We start from the raw sequence: 9745 nt of genomic DNA, 5'->3' as shown, positions 1-9745 counted from the left end.
AAAAAAAGCTCTAATAAAATTAATATAACAATTTTTTATTTATATCAGCAAAATTTTTTTCTATGTATTCCTCTATTACTAGAACTTCCCTGTCTTTAGATAACTTAGAATAAAATGGTATTCTAGGGAATTATAAAACATAAAATCATTTTAAAATCACACACGTAAAATAAAGGAAATATATTTTAATGAGCCCTATCTCTGGGACTCGTAAATATCTTTTTTCATGTATGGGCTGATCAAAAGACCACTCAATTAATATAAAGGGTCCCAGAGATTTCTATAGATTTCAGATTGATCCCTTGCTAAGGTTAATTATGTGCTTTTTAATTCTGATAACTCACATGTGGAGCTGGTTGGAAGCTCCACTTTTTCTTGTGAAAAATTTCAAGAAAGAATAATACATTAAAAAACCTGTTTATCCCTTTATAATGAAAGCACCTATTAACCCCAAACGTAATGTTTTGGCTGTGTCTTTGGCAACAAAGAAAACGGTTCTGACATTTTTAGGTATACCAACTAATATATAATGTTAGGTAATCCATTTTAGAAATTTCTAACAGATTCATGATCAACTTGTTAACACACAGGTGAAAATAATCAGATCTATCATTTTCTCTTAAAATTATTATCTGCATTTCTATGCTTATAGTTGTTTGTGTTTGTTGTGGTGTTTTTCTTATTTCCAAATATGTTTTTTGTTTGTTTTTCTCTTTTTACTTGTTACAGTACAGACAAATTTTTTCTCCCTATTTTTCAGTCCAGGAATAGTGTCCTTTATGTCTAATTATAATGCACAATGGTAAACAATTTCAGATCCAACTTGTGGATTGGATGTTATGTTAAAAAATTAGAATAAATGAAGGAACCCCTCTACCTTCAAAACTTCCTGTCTTTCTACAGATGTAAAATATTTAGAACTTCATTAACAAGACCATGTTATTACAGAAATACAGCAAATTGTTATGGGTAGTCAGTGCAGGCAAGCTATAGAGCGCACCTTTAGAGTGCTTATTTTTCAGAACTAAATATTGAAAAGACTTATCAGCCACAGGCAGAGTTCAAAAACAGCTCTCCTTTATAAAGCACTCGTAAAAAAACATCACAAGGTTACTTCTCAACACAATATGTTCCATTTGCAAACATACAGGTGGTTTTTTTTTTGTCATTGCTGACTATTTCAACTGAACCAGGCCTGGATATTAAGCTGAGTTCTTTCCTTGTTATCTCTCAAAACCAGAAAAGTCTACAGACCAAAGAAGTCCTTCAGGAGCCAACTCTTCTTCAAGGGTCACTATCAATGCCAGATAATCAGTGGTTGTGATGTAGATAGAACTTGCATATACAACAGTACAGTAGAGAAGGTAAAAGGAAATGGAATGTAAAAGAGTAGTAATGTTGCTGCTACACAGCATAACAGAACTTAGCTTACTGCTTCAGCTCTGAAAACAAAAGGAAAATGTAGACCTCTTCAGAGGTCCCTTCCAATCCTGTAATTCTAGAAAAGACACCAGAGAAGACACAAAACTAACTCCTGTCTTCTCATGTGGCCATCAGTAGTACTACTTACCAGTGTCTTCATAGAGGAAATGACTGTGCAATAATTGTGATGCATAGTATTTTGGTACTTTTCACCTTGCTTATGTGCAGCCAAAGATTTGTGGTGGCTGTAGGAAGACTACATAGTCTTAATAACAAGATTCTAAATGCTTAGAGAAATTTATGAGAAGTTTATCTTTCTTTTCTTCTCCCATATTACTTTAAAACTGTCTATTCTGAAGTCTGTAAGGAAGGAAGATCCAGAGCATCTGAGCAACCTGGAGGGTTAAAAGACTCTGACCTAATTAGTTGAACCATTTGAAGACTGACAAATTTGTAGCAAAACTAGGGTACTCAAGGTTTTCCTTGCATTTTTTCAAAGAAAAGGGATGTGTATGTTTCCACTGACTAATGAAGAAGTCTGACTTTGGAAATGTATTTTAACTTAAAAAGAATCACGTCAAACTACCAAGAACATTCAAAATCAAACCCACTACCTTCTGTAAGCCATATTTTCCACCTCTGGAGAAGACCTGCTTCCTAGAAAAAGAAATGATGACATCCAGTGGCCTCTTACCTCAGTAAGCTGTGCACTTCTGAGCTATTTTCTTTGATTTACCTGTCCAGGCACTGAAGCAGGAAGTACTCATTGAGCAGACCATATACAACCTTTCAGTGTGGTTTAAATTACAGATGCGGTCCAATTGCAAATGGTGAAGTTTGTATATAAGACACCTCATCTGTATACCTTGCCCACTAGTCTGGCTTACAAAAGGCCATAAATTCTGGGTGTTTTTTTCTATTAAGAAGCTCAAAGTAATTATTTGGAAGAATAATCAGAATATTTATTGGAACATTTGATCAGAATATTGCTGAGGAACTATCCTTAATGTCCAAATATTGTAAGTAAATGATATATATTTATATAGCATGAATGCTGAAGTATATGTATATAATACATAGTTCATATATTTGCCTGTAAAAAAGGATAGGGTCAGAAATCCTTCAAGTCTTAGTGTTCATAAATGCATAGCTATATGATGTAAATAAATATTTGTACCTGTATTTTGACTTGTTAATCAATTCCTCACAACTGACACATTCACTTTATTTAGAAATCTGTTCTATTGTTCACAGAATGAACTTAATCACACACACAGGCTCTGGCCCATATTTGAATGGGATGGATATTAAACATTGCACCTCGGTCTATGCTTTCTCCTTAGTATGACTCTTGGTGCTTCCTGTAACTACTCACTTCAAAATTAAGGCTTGTGTCATTCATTCAAACATAATTTTCCGTATTTGTCTAACATTTCTGACTCAGAAATGTCAGTATTTCCATTCTACTGTTACTATTAGAAGCATTGCTATTGTAGCAACACATGGAAACCTGACTCCAGGACCAGTTCCTATTGTGCCAGGTGCTGCCCATGCACTGAACAAAAGTTGGTTTCCACTCCAGGTTTTTAAGCCTGTTAAGTGCTTTGAGCTGTAAAGCATTGAGTGGATATAAAATATTGCAGCCCATTTACAAAATTTGTTTAAAAAGATAATAAGGTTCTAAAGTGATTTGCTTTTAACAAATGTGTTATACATATATATTATATATATTAAAAATTGCACCATAATCCCCTGTGATTTTGTAAGGATATGTGCTACATTTAATTCTCACTTATACTAAAGCCAGTTTGCATTGCTTTTACAATAAAAAGCTTAACATAAATGTGAAACTGGACCCAGGGGATACATTCTTTTCCTGCTGCTATGGCCAATGACAGGGCAGGAAAAGGATGGATACTTGGAGCAATTAACTCTCCTTAGGCATGTGAAAGAGCCCAGAGATGAAAGAGTGCATCTCCTGTTGATGGTCCCTGCAAGTTGTACTACCCCCTCTCTTTTGTCACCACTATTTTCTGAATGCTGTGATCCTCCCTAGATGTCCTACTATGGGTATTTCAGTGTTTCCAAGTTAAAATCAGACATCTTCATCTGTCCAATCTAAACTACATGAAATTACCCTTTTTTAAGAACATCTGGAGACACTGGGAGATTTTCTCAGAATTCTTTTTCTTTTCAACAACACTTAAATAATCATGCGTGAAGTTATAACCATCCAAGGACTTACAGATTTCATTGTTCTCAACTCAGTTATTAGAGCATAGAAGACAGTAATGGATTGACCCAGTGATCCATGTACTCTGCTTTCCCATTTCTGCGAGAAGTGTGTGGCTATATAGAGAAGATAGTATGGTGCTTGCTCAGTACATCTACTTATTTCCTATCAGCCTGGGAATTATGATCTTTTGAGCTTGAGGCTGTACGTTGGTGTCCTCCATTACATTCAGTCTTAGGAATTTGTCTAATGATTTTTTATTTTAAATTTTGGTAAGTACAGCATTGTATAGCAAAGCGTTTTACTGCTTAGTTGTGTGCAGGCTGAACATACAGTTCAGTAGGTAGGGGCTTATTATTCATTTTAGAACTTGCTATCTGACCTTTTTTGGGAGAGAGTGATCTACTATTCCCTGCTGCTTTGGAGATATCCCCCCTATACTCCTTCCCCAGCAAGCAGCCATTGCTGCATCTCAGCTCTCCGGTTTACACTGAAGTCACTGAGAATAAAGCCAGACAGGGAGACCTGACAACTCACGTAAGGGCTGCTTCATTTAGACAGGGTAAAGAAATCAGACATCTTTTGGAAATAGTTGTTGCATTTTAGATGGAAATTAAACTAGATATCAAATCTATCAAGTATGTTACTATAAATACAAAACATTAAAGAAAAACCAACAAAATACAATGCCTATTCATTATGTTGTCAGTGAACTGAAAAGCATTTACAGAATCAACAAGGATTTGGGAAGATCACTCCTTACGTTTCACTTACTCTTTATTTTGTTCTAAAGCAGTGAAGCAGTCACCAGTGATGCCGTGGCTCTCATAAAGATGACCACAAGGCAGAGGAGGAACCAAGGCTGCCTAACCACTCAAAATATTATCTGTTTGGGACTCCATCCCTAACCCCCAAGTGTAGAATAGCTTGAGCATTAGGTATTTTTAATTTGTTATAACTTGTGAGCAATTGGCTAAGTTGGCAAATGCAAAGAGGCTGGGACTATATCACAGTCTAATAAAAGCCCTAATAAAAGTTTTAAACTAGTTCACACATCTGCAGTCTGATGAGGGGCATTACATAATATGTGCTATTTCTGCCATGCTCCCCACTATCCCCCTGGCTGATGGAGGGGGAAAAGTGTTCCTATGATGTCCCCCAGGCATTTTTATGGCCTCCTCTGAACCACCTCCACCTTCAGACAGCCCCCTCGAGAATTTATGAGAGGTATATGGGTAATTCTCTGAAGTGCCTATAATTCTCACTTCTTGAGATTCTTTGTATGTACTATAACCTACCCTTCAGTCCACAGATCCCTTCAACGGGAGATAAAAATACGTCTGGTATTTTTATACCTTGGATAAAAATAATCAAGCTGGTCTTCTGGATCCAACCAGTGTTTAAAAGCATTTGTTCCTTCAAGTGCTATCTTCAAGTGGTGAAATCTCACCTCACAGTCCACAAAGATAAAGTCCACAGTTAATTTCCAAGATTTAAGCCTGTCCACATCCAGGAGCACAGGGAGCTCTTAGTAGCTCTGAGCATCATTAGAAGATGAAGTAGATTCAGCTACAGTGTTGGCCATCCTTCTTTCTGCATGCATTGGTGTAATATGGGCAGTGGGATTTATGGTGAGACTGCATGACATTTTATTAAGTGATAAGTTGGGTCTTCAGTCCCTGCTCAGCAGAGGAGGTTTTCCAACAGTTGGAGACCACAGCAGACAATATAAAACTACAATCTTTGTTTTAGGTATGGCTATCCAGCTGCATTATGCAACCCTCAGGCTTACACCTCACCACATTTCTTTTGATTCACAGGGACTGTACTTTCAACAGCACAGAAGATGCTGAAAAGCTGTGCTACAAAAACCACCTGAATGCCCTTCAGGGTGTGCAGAGCTTGCGGAACTTCAAGACATTTTAAAGATGTGCAAGCTGCCTTTCTTCCTCTATTCTTTCCACTGAAAGGAAGTCATCACAGTAAAATGCTGAGGGGCCGGGGGGGGAAACAACGTCTGGCAGGGGCTGATAGAAATTCACTTTGAACTCTGATGAAGAACATTTCCACTCTGTTTATTACTAAATCCACTAGCCGTAGATGATCCAAGGCTCATAAACCCAGGTATGATGGAGTACCCCAGAGAACAGTTGGAGAGAAAGAGAGACTCCATTCGCATATGTATGTGAGTGTTTGCATTATTTCTCTTTTTCATTCGGGCTGTGAGAAAAGTAGTGATCAGATGACAAAAATTGTTCTGCACTCTCAGAAAATTAATGGTACACAGCAGCTACTCTCAGAATTAAGAGGAAAGTGCTCATTAAAATCTCCACCTCACCTCTCTTTTTTTTCTCTCCCTGTTTTTTGGAGCTCTCTGGAAGTGCCTCCTGTATGTTTTAGAACTGTTTTGAGGATTATGACAGACTTTTAAGCAAATTTATTTCGGAAAGGAAAATCTGTCTTACATCACATAGTAACTCCAAACAGTCAAAATGAAGATGAAGTAGAAGCCCTGATGTTGTTCTTTTTTTGCTGAGTTTTTATTTATTTACTTTTATTTTTTCCTTTGTCAGCGTTTCTTAATTTACATGAAGAATTCCATGTGTTATCTTCTCCTGCCATTCTCAGGTCAAATCATTTTCATTCCTAGATGAGCATGATTATTTTCAGTTCACTGTTATGTTAAAAGGAACTGAAAGATTCAACAGAGGACTGACAGAGGCATGCCTAAACTGGGCATTAGATGGCAATACAAAGCTCTGACACTGAAAACACCAGCTCATCTGCTGCTTCTCTGTAGAAATATTTAAGCATCACTGATGCATTTATTTTTTATATTTCTCAAACATTAGTCTGAAGAGAAAATCCAGCACGCTCCCTGGGATAGGAGAGAAACCATATTTCCTAAGGACTTTTTAGGTGTGCTTTCTCCACTGGCTGCTAAATGTAGCAGAGCAGAGCTCCAGGCCACACATGCCCTCTGAGCCCAAACAAAGCAGCTGCAGGAGAAGCTCCCTCTGCATGATCCATCAAAGTCTGATAGACACAGATCATGCTGACTTTGGAAATAAGTGGGAGCTTAGCACAGGTCTCCTATATCCCTGGGAATATTGTAGCTCCTAGATGTTCTTTAAGAGCAAAGCATGACTGCTACAGCTCTGAAATGACTGACAACATTCCTTGCAGGTGAGGACATGCTGAGTTGCTCTTTGGCACCAAAGCCTCAGAAAAAAAAAGCTGGGTTAAGGCAAAGACCAGTCCTCTGAGGTTTCTACTGGTATGAATATACTGATAAGTCCCCTACTTGGCATGCAGGTTGTTTCAAGTAACACTGGAGTGCATGGGCTATTACTAAAGCGCACAGCACAGGCTGCTCAAAGATACTGATTCATCTTTAAAACTGATAGCACCTGAAATGGTTAGTTAGATCTGGTGGGTAAAAACTCTCCAGAAAAAAGGCTAATTTTAAAAGGATTTAAATACATGCACTTGCTTTTAATTAAAAAAAAACTGCTGAATCAAAGATCAAACTTCCTTTAAAGTTCAGAATTGGTGTGACTGAAACACAGAATATCTATCAAATTGCTGCCTTTTTCTCAACCACAGGATAGGGAAAAGGCAGTAAAGAAACAAAATCTTCACAAGTGTTTTCTTCTGTGAACTTTGATTTAGATTTATAAGGGCCAGAATATTATCTGAAAAATCAAAGATAAACTTATCTTCCATCTCAAACTTTTTAATCCTGTTTGATTTTGCATTATGTCATGAAAATATAAAAACCATTCAGTAGTGTTTTAGTCAAACAGCTTTGTCTAGGTGTACAAAAATAGGGAATCAACATATGTTTCTTGAAGTATGTTAGACCTTCTTCATTGCTGACTGTGAGGGCTTTGGAGCTCAAGTCTTTTAAGAAGAGGCTTAGGAAACTAGGATTATTCATTTTGGAGAAAAGAATGCTCAGGAGACCTTACTGCTCCCTTAAAGTACCTGAAAGGAGGCTGTGGCAAGGTGGGGGTCAACCTCTTCTCCTGGGTAGCAGCTACAGGACAAGAGGGGATGGTCTCAAGTAGCACCCGGGGAGGCTCTGGTTGAATAACAAGCAAAAAAAAAAAAAAAATCACAAAAAGAGTGGTGAGGCGCTGGCACAGGCTGCCCAGGGAAGTGGTAGAGTCACCTACCTGAGGTGTTCAAGAACCATGGAGATGAGGGACATTGGTTAGTAGGCAATATTGGTGATAGGTGGACAGCTGGAATAGATAATCTTTAAGGTTTTTACAACCTTGATGATTCAGTGGTTCTATAACATGATATTTTGTTATAACTGTATTTATGTCAGCTTTTACCATTGTCTTAGCATTCAGTTATCATCACAACACATTTCGCATGGTTTAAACATAAAGTAGGGAACAAGCCTCTCTTTTGAATCATATACGCCTTTCACATAGTGGTAAGACACAGGAGATGGGGCTGGAACTCAGCTGAAATGACAGAGAGGGAAAGAGTGACAGCTGAAGGAGTAGCCAAATACAATAAATACCTATTAAAATCAATAACAACTTTTCCATTGGCTTAAGAATCATTTGGATCCAGTCCTAAATATACCAATTGGAGGATTTATATGTTTATTTTAATGGTCATGAACAGAAGTCTTTTTTTATTAACTTATGCATTTGCTGCTGTGAATTATGGAAACTGCATATCTACTACTGGTGTGACAGAACTCATATCTGACAACGCTTACGTATTTAACTTTACACAGTGAATAGGCTTAGTGTATAAAATTAAGCATGTGCAGAGGAGTGAGGTTTTTGTCAATAGTATAATAGTTTTATCTGGAGATGTACCAAATCTAAGCCTACTTTTCTCTGATGCTTACTTTTGTTTTCAGCCTTGACTCTTTCTGGTTCCCTAAGTCTGCATTTGTTTCCACAGAGGACTGCAGGGACCTGTACTCACACAGAAAATCCTGATGGACCCTTTGAGAAAGGCAGGCACAGGGCATAGGACTTGCTCCTGCATTAAGGACTCACAGGTCAGATAGTGGGGCACCACTAAAGAAAGCAAACAGCCTGCTGAGTGATTTGAAAGAATGATTAGAACATTCTGACCTTGAGTCTCAAGTAAACAAAGAAAAATCCCTTGATATGCTGAAACTTAGGAGAGGATATTTCCAAAAAGATATATTTCACAATGCCAGTATACAAAGGATTTCTTGTTGGTCAGGTTTATGTCACTGTAAACTCATCACCTAAACCTTCTGGCTTTGCTTTTCAGTTATCAGACATGCACTGCACTGACGAGACAGCTCAGGGTTGTGCCTGTAAATGGAGGCATTAGACAACTCCAAGTAGAGTGTGGTAATGCAGCCAAGCTCACTAGCCTTTGCTAAAGGGTCAGTCTTTCCTCTGCACCAATAGCAATACATGGTTTAGTGGGGAAATATTGGTAGTATGTGGGCAGTCGAACCAGATTATCTTGGAGATCTTTTCCAACCTCAGCAATTCTATGACTCTGACTTCCGCTATACCTTCTTACTCATAAATAAATATTCCCCCTTAATCATTTTTTATCTAAGTCACTGGTACTACCTAGGGAGCAGCAGGGCAGATATCCCTTCCTGAAAGAACATGGCATTCCAAGGTTTTATCTTAACCTTCAGCTGGAAAGATAATAGTGCCAATTGTTCAGATAATGAGAGAGAAAAAGATGAATTCTTGGTTTCAGTCAGGAAGGTGGCTGTGAAATAATGCACTGACTGCCCTCAGCAAGCTTCTAGCACTGGGTCTGAACTTACTGATATCATGAAACATAGGATCTTATTTAGGCAGCACTGCAAAGGGTTTAAACTCATATTTAATCATTTGTTTATATTGTGAATAAAACTAAGATGGTACTTAAGCTGCAGGTGGCACAAAGATGGATGGATATGCACTTAAAACAGAAGACTAGATTCCACTGCTTTTAAGAACTGTGGCCTTAAATTGTTGCAGAGAATACATAGAGGTTTTTAGAAAATATTTTCTATGCTCCTGGAGGAAAAAATGAACTGCTTGCTTAGGAGATTTTGTCCTTCATGCTCTTTTCTTAAGA

The sequence above is a fragment of the Meleagris gallopavo genome, chromosome 2, assembly GCF_000146605.3.
Source record: "Meleagris gallopavo isolate NT-WF06-2002-E0010 breed Aviagen turkey brand Nicholas breeding stock chromosome 2, Turkey_5.1, whole genome shotgun sequence".
Classification (NCBI taxonomy): domain Eukaryota; kingdom Metazoa; phylum Chordata; class Aves; order Galliformes; family Phasianidae; genus Meleagris; species Meleagris gallopavo.
Note: the sequence above shows the minus strand (reverse complement) of the source record.